Here is a 13,264-nt window from a genome sequence, read left to right as displayed (position 1 = left end):
GCATCGGTTTCTAAATGACTTCCAAGGTGAATGCAGTGGTGCGCTGTCCGAACGTCCTTCTACAAAGGCCTGGATAGATCTGGCAAAGGTCTGTTTAAAACAAACCCTGCTATTCAACAGATGCAGGGAAGGATGCATTTTTGTCAAGGGACACATCTGAGCCCCATGAGGATTTGAACTGGGCACTGTCTGCAGAGCTTTTTTCCACCTCAGACATTTCTCAACGATTATCATCAGAGGAAAGCGAGGCAGACCAGTTCCAATTCTTCTGACTTAAAAAATGCTCTGTGCATTAGACATCCTTGAGAGGCTTGAGGGGTTCTTAAAGACAATTGTTACATGTTTGCGAGACCTGCAGCTATGTCACACTTCCATGGTTCAGACTGCATTCGTGGCTTTGCAAATGCGTGTGGTGCAAAGTGTCCCAAGGCATTGACATCAACCAAACTGTGAAAGCATTCTGCGACCCTTTCAACAGTCCTGAACAAGACAGACACGGAGATGGACCAACTGGCCAACTTTCCACGACATCAGACTACATCGTGAGTTCTATCGACTCGCTGAGAAGACGCTGCAACTCGCGAAGATCAGCAAAGTTTTTATGGCACTTGAGCAGGAAAGATTGGTCGAGTTCCATGACAAGAATTTGAATGAAATCACAATTGATCCAAATAGTATGTTTGATTTCCATTCTCCTTTGTCTACCATTCTTTTTGTTTGACCAGATTTATAAGCTTGGTATGTCTCCTGCAGACAAAGTTCTGGGTAGTGTTGATAAAGATGGGTGCAGAGAGGAAGGAAACCATTCACCTTCTATTGATGGTATTTTTTATTTAGTTTTTAAGTAGGTTGTTGTACCATTTATTTTTGTCTCATATTCAAGATGACGTCTTTTATGGTACATTTCCTCACAACGTTCAAATACATTTGCAAATTAACACAAATATAGAATTTTAAAACTTTAATCTTTTATGGCACTGAAGTGTTTTGACACTTTATGGTCAGCATTGTTACAGCACAACTGAAGAACATATCTGACTAAATTATGTATTTCAGCAGAAAATAATGTTGCAGGTAATGAGGGGGATAACATCCCACTAACACGCAAGAGACGCAAACAACCATCAGCAGAGGATGGCGCATATTCTGGAGATGGTGCTGTAAGACCTTCTTGCAAAGGTGAATTTTTACACAAGATCAGTAGATGAAAAGCGTTTGAAAATAAACAAAAGATTCCTTCCATCTTTTCAACCCTGAGTTTGGGGGTGCAGAGGCATTGTTGCTGATCAGGTAGAATAAAACAGTCACAACCTGGTATAGTTTACTGCAACCATTACTTTTACTGAAAATATTTGAATTACATTATCCCAATTCTGCTTAAATTCTTCAGTAACATTTGCAGTGAAAGATATTTCCTTGTAAGTGTGATATTATTTATTTTACTTTAAGTATAGGTAAAGTAAAAGATCAGAATACTACGCCCACCACTTCAACCAAAAATATAGAAATATAGACACTGCATTGGCTGCTGGATTGTACCTCAACGTCGCCGCCATATTTGACCTGGCAAAGACTCGCCTGTGCACGAATACAAATAAACAAGGGAACTGTGGTTTTTCTGGGTGAAAAGTGCTATAGCATTGTAATTTCTCAACTGGTTTTGAGAGTAGTAAAAAAATAGTAATAAACCATTGAATATAAAAATGGCTCATTGAAATTAGTTGAGAAATTCAAATGTTATAGTGCTTTTTAATCATAAAAAGCTCTGTAAGCTTTACTTATATACATTTACAGGCCAGTCTTGCCCAGTCTGATATGGTGGCGAAATTGATGTATTGCGGTAATAAACCAAAGTCAGTGCAGCATGTACATGTACATGCCTTTTGTAAGCAACATTAACACGTCAGACTAAATAAGAGCTTGAGTCCCTGTGAGCTTCAATAGATTAAACAGTGTTTAAAAGATTGGTTAATTGAGCCTTTTTTCAGGTAAATACTGGATGTAATTCAGTGACAGTGAAGAAGTTGATTGTAAATCAGTTCTACAACATTCAAATGCATTTGCAAATGATGAATGCAAATACAGAATTTTAAAACTTGAATCTTTCATAGCACTGAAATGTTTTGACACAATTTTTTTTTTTATGGTCCGCATTGTTACAGCACAATTGAAGTATTGTCTTGTGACGAAGAGGACATCGTCACCTTGCTTTGCACACATGGCACCACGCACTTTGGACTGAGTGTGACTACAGTTTAATAATTGCACAGACACTTTAAGAGGAGCACCAGCACTTTATTGGAGATTTGCACAATACATTTTAACACTATTTTTTGCACATTTGTATGGATATGTTTATCGTATTTATTGAACGTTTATTGTCCTTGGTCGGGTCTTGGTATTGCAGGTGGGTGCTGTGTGTGCCACGCAGCTCCACCTAGAGCAGAGGGACAGAGGGTTAACAGTGCATAATAATTGTTAATTGCTTCAACAAGGAGCTAAGCTAAGAATTTGTATTGTGTTGCTCAATAAGTGCATGCAGTGAAGAAGTCAAGTGTGTTGTGTACTCACCAGTCTTGTCTTCAGGGTGTGCAGTCAAAAGGCTTCCCCCAGTAAAAAGGTAACCAAGCGTAAATTGGTGTGGGGGTGGTGGATGTGTGTATTGTATTTTAGTAAATGTAATATGAAGTGGGATGTGTATTTTTTTTGTTAGGGGAGGCAAATGAGGGTGTGTATATAGGTTACTGATTAGGTAGTGTAAATATAGGAATAAAAATGGTGGATTAAACATGTTGATAGGCAGTGGATCCCTGTGGATGGAATCTTCCAGGGTCATTAGCTGTGACACCAGCTGTCGTACTGATGTGTTTATGCTGTTTGCTGAGATGGAGGAATAAAGAACCACCTCTGTGACCCACCTTAAACCTGCCTGTAGATCATTTTTTGCTGCACCATCCAGCCGTAATTGTGGTCATTCTCACAAGTGGTGTCAGAAGCTGGGGCCCACGTTACAGCAAAGGATGCCAAGGCAGGGGAAGAAAAATGTCCAAGAAGAACCAGATGAGGGGCCCTGCGGAGCAGGTGCTCCAGACACCATGACGGATGCTAAAACAGAAGACAAGCTGGATGAATTAGCAGGTATGGTGAAATCACTCATGCGAGCACAAACGGAGAGAGACCAGCAAAGAGAGAAAGAGTCCTCACTTCAAGAACAGCGATGGAGACGCATGCAGTATCAAGTCTCCCAAATGCAGCAACAAGTTAACATGAGGAGAGAAGAACAAAGAACAGAGCCGGACACTATGGATGAGAGTCAGCGCCCACAAATAAATGATGAAAATTATGGTGATTTTGATGACCCAGATGAAATGATGAGCCAGGCAAGTTGGGTTGTCAGACAGAGGGAACTCAAGCTACTGCCATTATGTCCAGATGATGACATTGAGCATTTCTTAACAACATTTGAGAGAATGGCCCAGGTTTGTCACTGGCCTAAAGATGGATGGGCTGTGCGTCTGGTCCCTCTGCTCACCGGCAAAGCCCGCAGTGCTTGTGTTCTGATGGACATGAAAGAATCTGAAAGATATGAAAAAGCTCCCCAGACAAGAGGACATCTTCCAGACCCGCTGCATCCGGAAGGCTAAGAGAATTACCAGAGACAGCACACACCCTGGTCACTGCTTCTTTGCCCCGCTGCCCTCAGGAAGGCGCTACAGAACACTGAGCGCCCCCACAACAAGACTAAAAAACGCCTTTACCACAGAGCTGTTACACTACTGAACTCCACCCCCCTCCCACACTGAAACCCCCCCCCATCAACACACACTTACACACACACATTGCACTACTGGTCCCTTTAAGGCTTGGACTTCTTTGCACACATTTTAATTATTGTTATATTGTTGATTGTTTTCTTTATATTTTTATATTTATTTATATGTACAAGGCAGCTGGAAGGCTACTCCAACAAAATGTCATTGCCTCGACAATGACAATAAAGACTATTCTATTCTATTCAAAGTTAAAGCAGCAATTCTGGCAAAATATTAAATTACACCTGATACTTACTGCAGAAGATTCCGGTCCCTCAAGTTTGAGCCTGGTGAAACTCCAAGAGAGCTGTATGTGCATCTAAAAGACCTTTTTTGCAAATGGGTTAAGCCAGAGAAATCAACAGTTAAAGAACTAGTTGACACTATTATTCTTGAACAGTTCCTGAGGATGGTCCATGCAGAGCTGGAGATCTGGATCAGAGAGCATGACCCCAAGACAGCAGAGGAAGCTGCACGCCTGGCCGGCATCGTCACATCAGCCAGAAAAGGAAGCTGAGCTGCCACCTTTGGCTGGGAGAACCACCAGGTCCATTCAAGTAAGTCCTCTGGGGGTAAACAGGGGCTTGGTCAAGTCACGAGGTAGATGGTTTTCAAGTGATGGGCAGTTTACTCCCCAGGCCACAAGCTATGCTAAAAGTCGATGTCAGGTGTTACCACTGTAATGGTTTAGGGCATAGAAAACCATTTTGCCCAGCTTTGAGCCACACTAAACCATCTTTCCTTTATTCTGCTCCAAGGCCAGCTACAGTGGGTACAGTGAGGGACGCAGGCCATGCAGCCCCAGTTCTGATCAATTGAAAGCGTGAAATAGCATTACTTGACTCTGCAGGTTTTCAGACTGTAGTTTTGTCCGGTTTGGTCCCCAGAGATAAATGGAGTAAAGACAGATCACGGATAAGCTGTATTCATGGAGATGAGCATGTTTATCCTACAGCTGAAGTTTATCTGACTGTGGGGGGGGGCAGACTTTAATGTTGCCTGTGGCATTAGCTCCAACATTGCCATACACTCCAGGCCAGTGGTTCTCAACCTTTTTAAGTCGCGACCCCCAATTCAATATGCACTGCTGTCCGCAGTTGAATACATTGTGATCTCGTTGATCTGCTCTGTACATGCGACATCTATTGCACGTCTGTCCGTCCTGGGAGAGGGATCCCTCCTCTGTGGCTCTCCCTGAGGTTTCTTCCGCATTTTTTTTCCCCTGTTAAAAGGGCCTTTTTTTGGGGGCAAGTTTTTCCCCACTCGAATCGAGGGTCGAAGGACAGAGGGTGTCGTCTCTGTACAGATTGTAAAGCCCTCTGAGGCAAACTGTGATTTGTGAATTTGGGCTATACAAATAAAATTTGAATTGATTTGACCCCCCCCCACCCCACCCACACACAATCAATACACCGTAGGCTACGTCGAATTTACAAATCAGACAAGCACTTATGATCACACTTCAGCTATTAGTTTCTTTATCATTTTATTTTGAAACACTTTTGAATATTTTCAAACAAGAGTCTGACTTTTCACGTGAGTTACAGACCGACGATGGTCGCTACATCCCATCATATTGCTGGTAGTTGAGCCGGTTAAAATGTAAACAATTAACGCAAACTTTTTTTCTTTTTAATGAAATAAAATGATAACCAGCACATGCTAATTAGGAAGCCTTAACAAAACACACTGGGGAGAAAAACTGCCCATGTTTCATTTTAAACATCTATGTTGCTGAGAGCTTAAACATGAAAAAGAACGTCATAACATTGTGTCATAACAACAACTTAACAAGTTTTGTTAAAACAAACTCCTAACTCTATAAACGTTGTCTTCTTTTTTTTTTCTTCACAAAGCCAAATAGCTGCAACCACTATGTAATGTGATGGCTGGGCCTTTTGTTTGCCTCTTGTTTGAACAGAGCAGCTGCATTCTTGGCTTTATGTTAGACACGGCCACGCGAAGATCACTCTCAACTCTGAGGAGTCGTGATCTGTATTTGTTTTTCAGTATTCATCTGTATTTTGTTGTCATTCATCTGTATTTTGTTGTCAGTGCAGAAAAGGTCTTTTCACACAGATATGTGGATGCAAATGGAAATAGTACATCGGTTGCAGCTTTTGACAGTGCTGCGTACTTTGTTGCTACTGACAACCAGGACTCTTCCAGTGCGCATGCCGAGATAGCAGTCTGTAACGTGCGGTCAGAGGAGAGATCTAGCAGGGCGTCCTGCAGCTCTGATGGCAGGTGATGTGCGGTGGAGGTGGTGAAAGGCTGGCATATCCAGTCGTACTTTTCCGGCGTGTCATCATTTGGGAAGTACTTATTGAAACTTTCAAGCAGGCTTCTGAGGTGAGAGGCAATAATTCCTTTCATAGTTTGAATGGTTATGTCGTAACTCTCCATAAAGTCATCAAGCTCAGGGAACATTTCAACACTTCCCCCTTGCACTCGCACAGCCCACCACTTCAGCTTTCTCTTAAATGCCATGACCTTATCAGAGAGAATAAGGACATTTGTGTTTGGGCCTTGTAGGGACAAGTTTAAGCTGTTTAGTTTGTCAAAAATGCTGGCTAAATATGCGAGGCTCGTGACCCACTTTGGGTCAGTCAGATAGTCAGCAAGGGGAGAACTACAGTCTGATAAAAATATGCGGACCTCCTCACGCAGTTCAAAGAGCCTCGTTAAAACTTTGCTGTGAGAAAGCCACCTGACCTCTGTGTGAAAGAGAAGTCCTTCGTGGTCTGATCCCATTTCATGACAGAGTGTGGCAAAGAGTCTGCTTTGCAGTGGCCGTGATTTAATGAAATTGACAATCTTAACTGATGTTTGGAGGACACCTGCCAGCAAGTGCTTCCCTGTGGATCATACAGTGCAGAAATTTCACATGGGGGCTACCTCTAACACGCAGGCCCTCAAACCTTTTCTTGCCCCCTGCATAGCTCCAGCTCCATCTGTGCACACAGAGACACAGCTCTCCCATCTCAGTCTCTCTTTTTGTATGTTACTGTTGAGCTTGTTGAAAATGTCCCGTCCAGTGCATGTTCCCTCCATTGATGAGCAAAACAACATGTCCTCGTAGCTGTACCTCACAAAGGCCAGCAGCTGCGCATCTCCTGACACATCTGTGCATTCATCAATTTGCTCTTCCTCACTCTGTCAATGAGTTGCTCTTTAATGTCATTTGCTATGTCCTGAATGCGGCGCCCCACGGTGTCATTTGACAGGGGAATGGTTAAAGAGTGTTAGATATTTTCTCGCCATGCATTGCTCTTGTGATTGCTACAGCTGCGGGACGGATGAGACTCTCCGCAATCGTGTGAGCCTTTTTCGATTGAGCCACCAGATATGCGACCTCATATGAAGCTGCCAGGGCCTTAGCAGGGACTGTAGAATATTCACTCACCACTGTTTTTTGCCTTTTTAGTTCTTGCTCCCTGCGCTGAAAAAAATCAATTGGCTTATAAGTTAAGCTGCTGTGTTTTGTCTCTAAATGTCTTTTTAGTTTTGCTGGCTTCAAGCTCTCAGTGCCATATGTTTCTCAGGTGGTGGTTCTGGTGGCTGATCTTGGGACCCCTGCTGCTGCTGCTGACTGTCTTGTGCTGGAACACTTTTTCTTTTAAGCCATCGCTCCATTTTTCCAGCTAGCAAACTTGCTGCAGCTGTGGCTAAAACAACAACGCGCCTTTTTTCTCTCTCTTTTTCTTTTTTTATTTCCCCCCACGGTGAGAGGCGGGGTAGAGAGAGAGCCGTGTCTGTATGTGTGAATGAGAAGGGCAGACATGCAACTGGTTTTGAGTAATAAAATGCCTGTTTGAGACCAACCGCTCGTCGTCCTTGTAACATCCGGTTGGACGCTCATTATTTTGCGCATTTATATTTTTCCAAAATGATTTGGCGACCCCCAGAAATCATCTCGCGACCCCAATTGGGGTCAGGAATGGCTGCTCTAGGCGATGATGTACCCACACTCTATGACCTTATGACCCCGCCAATATGCAAACCTGACGGGAGCAGTGAGGAGGATCAGAGTTCAGTAGCCGATTTCAGTGAGCCATTGAGTGATTCAGTCACATTGCCTGTGTCACCACCAGAGTGCAGAGGGAGTCCTCAGAGAGCTGCCTTTCTTTGAGGTAGACTGGGAAGCAGGGCCAGTTAAACCTCACAAGTCACAAGCACAGTGAAGACGGGAGAAGCTAAAGGGTTCACTTAGACAAGGAGCACAAAGCTCTCCTTAACCACCAGAACTGCTTGATTTTGAGTTTCCCCCAGATTTGAGCTCACTGCAAAAACAAGATGTGACACTGAAGCAGTAGTTTGAAAAGGTGACAGATGTGGAGGGTGTTCAACAAAATAACCCAAGCTGTTTAGATGATGACACCTACATGGTGAATGAGGGTCTTCTCTATCAGAAAAGGGGAAAAAAATGAGACTTTAGCACTGCCACAACAGTTCAGACAGAGAGTTATGGAGATGGGGCATTCAATTCTATGGGCAGGTCACCTGGCTTTCCAGAAAACTCTGAACAGGATTGGAAGCTGCTTTGTTTGGCCAGGGATGTACACTCAAGTCTCTCAGTGCTGTGCTTCCTGTGAAACCTGCCAACTAACCTCTGCTAGAGGAGTTACACGTACCCAATTACAGTCTTTGCCCATCATTGATACACCTTTTGAGAGGATAGGCATGGACATTGTAGGCCCATTTGAGAAAAGTTCCTCAGGCCACCTTTACATTTTGGTCATGTGCGACTATGCCACACGGCACCCTGAAGCCTTCCCTCTCAGGTCTTTCAAAGCTAGACAAGTAGCAGATTGCCTTTTACAACTTTTTTCTAGAGTAGGCATACCCAAGGAGATTTTAACAGACTGTGGGACGGATGGGCTGATGGAGCGCTATAACCAGACACTGAAAAACATGCTGCGCAAGTTTGTGTCTCACACAGGTTCGGATTGGGACTGCTGGCTGCCATACCTGCTGTTTGCGTACAGAGAGGTCCCATAAGCATCTACGGGCTTCTCTCCGTTTGAACTGTTGTATGGGCACCAGGTGAGAGGACCGCTGGACCTGCTGAAAGATTACTGGGAGAGTTCGAAGCCAGAAGGAGAAAATGTGGTAGCATATGTGGTAAAAATGAGGGAGAGACTGGAGAAGATGATGGCGCTTGTACATGAACACATGGAGTCGGCTCAACAAAACCAGAAGGTGTGGTATGATCAAAAGGCCAGAGAGCGGGTCTTTCATCCAGGCCAAAAAGTACTGTTGTTGTTGTTGCCAACCAGTGAAAGCAAGTTGCTGACTAAGTGGCATGGACCATATGAAATCAGCAAACGTGCGGGTAAGGTCACACATGAACTTTTTATGCCGGACAGGTTTAAAAGATACCAGACTTTTCATGTTAACCTGCTTGAGGAGGTCCAGGTGCGTTCAGAGCCTGTGCACCAGCAGCTTTTGGTCCGTGAGGTGCAGGAGGAGGATACTGTTGACAAGTTCTTCCCAGCTACCACCACAACAGCAGAGGGCCCAGAAGTGGACCTGTCACATCTGTCTCTCACCCAGCAGGCAGAGGCGAAGCCCCTGCTTGACCCAGAACTCTTCAGGGAGACACCAGCTTTCACCTGACTGGTGCAGCACAGGATTCGGCTGAAGGGAGATGCCCCAGTGCAGTAGAAAAGCTACAGGATTCCTGAGCGGTTGATTCCTCTGCTGCAAAAGGAAATTAGGCTGATGTTGGAGCTGGGAATAACAGTGAGTGGCAGGCCCATTGTATTGGTCCCAAAGAAAGATGGTACTCTCAGATTTTGTATTGATTTCAGATACCTGAATACAGTGTGCAGCTTTCGGTACATCACCACACTGGACCTCAGCAAGGGCTACTGGCAGGTTGCCTTAGCACCAGATGCCAAGGAGATGACAGCTTTCAGAACACCATTTGGTATGTATCTGTTTAAGGTCATGCCATTTGGTCTCCAGGGGGCGCCAGCCACGTTTTAAAGACTAATGGACCATGTTTTGAGGGATTTATCTGACTGTGTGGCTGCATATTTGGATGATGTAGTTATTTTCAGCCAATCATGGGAGGAGCATATGGTGCACCTGCAACAGGTGCTGCAGAAAATAGAGGCACCCCCATCTACCCCTCAGACACTGTCATTAAGTTTGCCGATGACACGACTGTAGTTGGCTTGATCTCAGAGGAGGATGAGACAGCTTACAGGCATGAGGTGGATCATCTCATACAGTGGTGCGGAGCAAACGACCTCATCCTCAACACCTCTAAAACCAAGGAGATGATCGCTGACTTCTGTAGGACTAAGGTGGAACCGTACGCACCCCTCCACATAAATGGGGAGACGGTGAAGGATGTAGAAAAGCTGAAGTTTCTGGGAGTCACACTGTCGAACCAGCTGGCATGGACGAACAACACCATGCAGCTGGTCAATAAAGCTCAACAGAGACTTTTTCCTGAGGAAACTGAAGCGGGCCAAACTACTCCTCAACTTCTACAGAAGCACCATCGAGTCCATCCTGACCACCAGCGCCACAGTGTGGTACGCCAGCTGTACAGCCGCGGAACGCTACAGTCTCTATCGTGTGGTGAAGGTGGCTCAGCGCGTCATCAGGTTGAAGCTCCCCGAACTGGACACCATTTACACAAAAAGGCTCAACAAGAAAGCCCTCAGCATCCTTAGAGACACCCCACACCCGGTCACTCCATGTTTGAGCTGTTACCATCTGGCAGAAGGTTCAGGACAATCAGAACCAAAACAAACAGACTAAGAAACAGCTTCTACCCCAGAGCTGTTGCCTACATCATCCCACTTCTATCATAACAGTCACTGTTATACACACGCATGTTATACATGCTGCTGCTATCACTTATTATTATTATTATTATTATTATTATTATCATTATTTGAAGCTGCACTGATACCTTTCTGCTGCACAGACATTGTATTTTATATATACTGCTGCTCTTGTCTTGTTCTGTTGATCTCCATGTGTGCCTTTTATGTTTTTTAATTTTTTTTAATATATGTTTTATATTGTCTAACTAATTGTCTTTTACCGAGAATAGTCTAACAAAGTTTCATTGTACACCCAGTATAATGACAATAAAAGATTCATTCATTCATTCATTCATTCATTCATTCATTCAGACGGACACTTTTGGAGTGGGCCTGGGAGCAGTGTTTCTGCAGGAGGTGGAAGGAGAGGAGGTGGTGGTGGAAGGAGAGTCGGAAGCTGCTGGACAGAGAGACAAAGGTACTCTACAGTGGAAAAGGAGTGCTTGGCGATGAAGTGGGCCATCGACACCCTCAGATATTATCTGCTGGGGCGGCACTTCTTCCTGGAAACTGATCATCGGTCTTTGCAGTGGCTTTATCGCATGAGGGATGCCAACATGCACATCGCTAGGTGGTACCTGGCCCTGCAGCCCTATGACTTCACGGTGCACTACAGGTCAGGGAAGTCAAATGTGGTGGCGGACTGTCTGTCCAGAATGTCAGAGGAATGAGGTACTGTTCTCTTTGGGGAGAGGGAGGAGGAAATCTGACGAAGAGCACATCGTCACCAGGCTTTGCACACATGGCACCACGCACTATGGACTGAGTGTGACTACATATGCAGAGGAGCAACAGCACTTTATTGGAGATTTGCACAATACATTTTAACACTGTTTTTTGCACATTTGTATGGATATGTTTATCGTATTTATTGAACGTTTATTGTCCTTGGTCGGGTCTTGGTTTTACAGGTGGGTGATGTGTGGGCCACGCAGCTCCACCTAGAGCAGCGGGACAGAGGGTTAAAGGTGCATATTAAATGTGTTAATTCCTTCAACAAGGAGCTAAGCTAAGAATGTGTATTGTGTTGCTCAATAAGTGCATGCAGTGAAGAAGTCAAGTGTATTGTTTACTCACCAGTGTTTGTCTTCAGGGTGTGCAGGCAAAAGGCTTCCCCCAGGAAAAAAGACAAAGTGGGATGTGTATTTTTGTTGTTAGGGGAGGCAAATGAGGGTGTGTATTTGTTACTGATAAGGTGGTGTAAATATAGGAATAAAAATGGTGGGTTAAACATGTTGATAGGCAGTGGATCCCTGTGGATGGAATCTTCCAGGGTCATTAGCTGTGACACCCTATAAATGGGGGCCATTTTAACAACCTGGGGGAGGTGGTACTGATGTGTTATGCTGTTTGCTGAGGTGGAGGAATAAAGAACCACCTCTGTGACCCACCTTAAACCTGCCTGTGGATAATTTTTTGCTGTACCATCCAGCCGTAATTGTGGTCATTCTCACATGTCTGACTGAATATTTTGTATTTCATAGAACCATCAGCAGAGTAAACTATTGCAGCTGATGAGGGGGATAACATCCCACCAACACACAAGAGACGCAAACAACCATCAGCAGAGGATGGAGCATCTGGAGTCGGTGCCAGGAAACCTTCTTCCAAAAGTGAATTTTGAAACATTTTCATTTATTTGGAGTAACATAAGTAGATCTGGGTGTGTAAAATAAATTTAAAAAACGCACGCCTCAGTCTGGTGGCACCCTAGTACATTTAGTCAAGTAATGTATTTAATTACAAATTTGAGATACTTGTACTTAAATTTAGCCTTTTCTTTTCATATTACTTTTAAAGTTCCACTTTACTACATCTTAGAAGCAAATATTGCACTTTTTACTCCACTACATTTATCTGACAGCTATAGTTATTACCAGTTACACTGGAAATTATTATTTTTTTGCACAAAAATGAAGGGCTTATACAATATGGTTTGTTATAAATTCAAGTATTCATCAGTTTTTACATATATTGCTTATATTTGATTAATCAGTTGATTGACAGAAAATTAATTGATAACAATTTTGATAGTGGTTTCAGTTATTTTTCCAGTAAAATCATGTGGTTGCCGCTTTACAGCTGGTATGACATTTGCTGCGTTTCCTTTAAATCATTTCATTGTATTTATAATGTTCAGGTTTGGACTGGACATTGTGAAGGTGTCACTTGGGCCTCTGGCTTACTGTGACCACAGTTCTCAATATTTTTACCGATCAAAGGATTAATGGAGAAAACAACCAGCATGAAAATAACCATCGGTTGCTGTCCTAAACAAAATATTACAAAATCCTACCTTTACGTTATTGTAATCATTCTTAATGCCGGTCATCGGGTCAGAATTTCTGTTATCTGGTTAGATTAGTCATAAAATGGAAACTATTTTTCATGGTGGAGTGCTGAGGATGAATCGAGTCTCACAGCCTGTGGAAAGAAGCTTCTTGTTAGTCTAGTGATGCAGCACTAAAACAAACAAGCTGGTCAGGCCTGGTATTATTTGTTGTGAGCGCCTGTTCATAAGTGGACAGCTCCAAGTACAGGTGTGAATGCCTTAGGATTTTATGACTCAGACCGCAGTCAGTGGTGGTCTTGGCCACACGTGACCAC

At 43.7% G+C, this 13,264-nt stretch overlaps 1 long non-coding RNA gene across 2 annotated transcripts in view; it reads left to right on the top strand.

The window, feature by feature from the left end:
- The window catches only part of LOC311253801, a 47,792-nt gene that overhangs the window by 19,828 nt on the left and 14,700 nt on the right, over positions 1-13,264 (top strand). For both annotated transcript variants that reach the window (XR_014621919.1, XR_014621920.1), the window contains exons 4-6: positions 4,213-4,369; positions 10,970-11,625; positions 12,142-12,270. This is a non-coding gene — a long non-coding RNA (uncharacterized lncRNA). The remainder of the gene's footprint in view (positions 1-4,212; positions 4,370-10,969; positions 11,626-12,141; positions 12,271-13,264) is intronic.

The sequence above is a fragment of the Pagrus pagrus genome (genome assembly GCF_965226575.1).
Source record: "Pagrus pagrus genome assembly, contig: HAP1_SCAFFOLD_45, whole genome shotgun sequence".
Classification (NCBI taxonomy): Eukaryota; Metazoa; Chordata; class Actinopteri; order Spariformes; family Sparidae; genus Pagrus; species Pagrus pagrus.
Note: the sequence above shows the minus strand (reverse complement) of the source record. Positions and strands in the feature narration are given on the sequence as shown.